This window comes from Galeopterus variegatus, unplaced genomic scaffold (genome assembly GCF_000696425.1).
Source record: "Galeopterus variegatus unplaced genomic scaffold, G_variegatus-3.0.2 Scaffold2994, whole genome shotgun sequence".
Taxonomy (NCBI): domain Eukaryota; kingdom Metazoa; phylum Chordata; class Mammalia; order Dermoptera; family Cynocephalidae; genus Galeopterus; species Galeopterus variegatus.
Window position 1 is genome coordinate 220,444 of NW_007729105.1, and position 762 is coordinate 221,205.

A 762-nucleotide genomic window follows, 5' to 3' on the forward strand; every position below is an offset into this window, starting at 1 on the left:
TTGGTGATGGGCCATAATAATCATATACATTGTATATTGACAAAATAAAAATTTAAAAAAAAAAGAAATATGAAAACAAAGCTACGAGCAATGGAGGTTAGAATGGTAAGGTCTAACATATCCAGAATCCCAGGGGGAGAGAATAGAGACAATGAAAGAGAGGCAACAGCCAAACAGATCGCAGCTGAGAAGGTTCCAGAAGAGATTAAAGGCATGAATCCACATAGCATTTGCCATCACAGTGTACACCATACAACCAATGTGGGAAAATTAGAATAAATCCACATGCAGGAATGTTATAGTGAAGCTTCAGAACACCAAAGGTAAAAAGAAACTCCTTAAGGCAGCCAGAGAGAAAACCCAGACCACTCACAGTACCACAAAGTTACCACAAGTAGACTGACAGCAGACTTTCCCACAGCAGTAAAGGAGCAGAAGACAGTGGAATGGTATCTTCAGCATGCCAAGAGATGATAAGTCAAGAATTGTGAACCCTACAAAACTGTCTTACAAGAATAAAGGAATTTTCACGAAAACAGAGATGAGAGCTTAACACCAACAAATCTTCTCTAAAGGAACATATAAAGTATGTACTTTAGGAAGAAGGAAAATGATCCCAAAAGGAAGAACTAAGATGCAAGAAGGAATAGTGAGGCAACTGGTGAAAATGGAGATAAATCTAAACAAACTTTGTCCACATAAAATAATAATAATATCTGTTTTCTGGGTTAATTTTTAAAAGCTTAAATATGGGGTAACAAT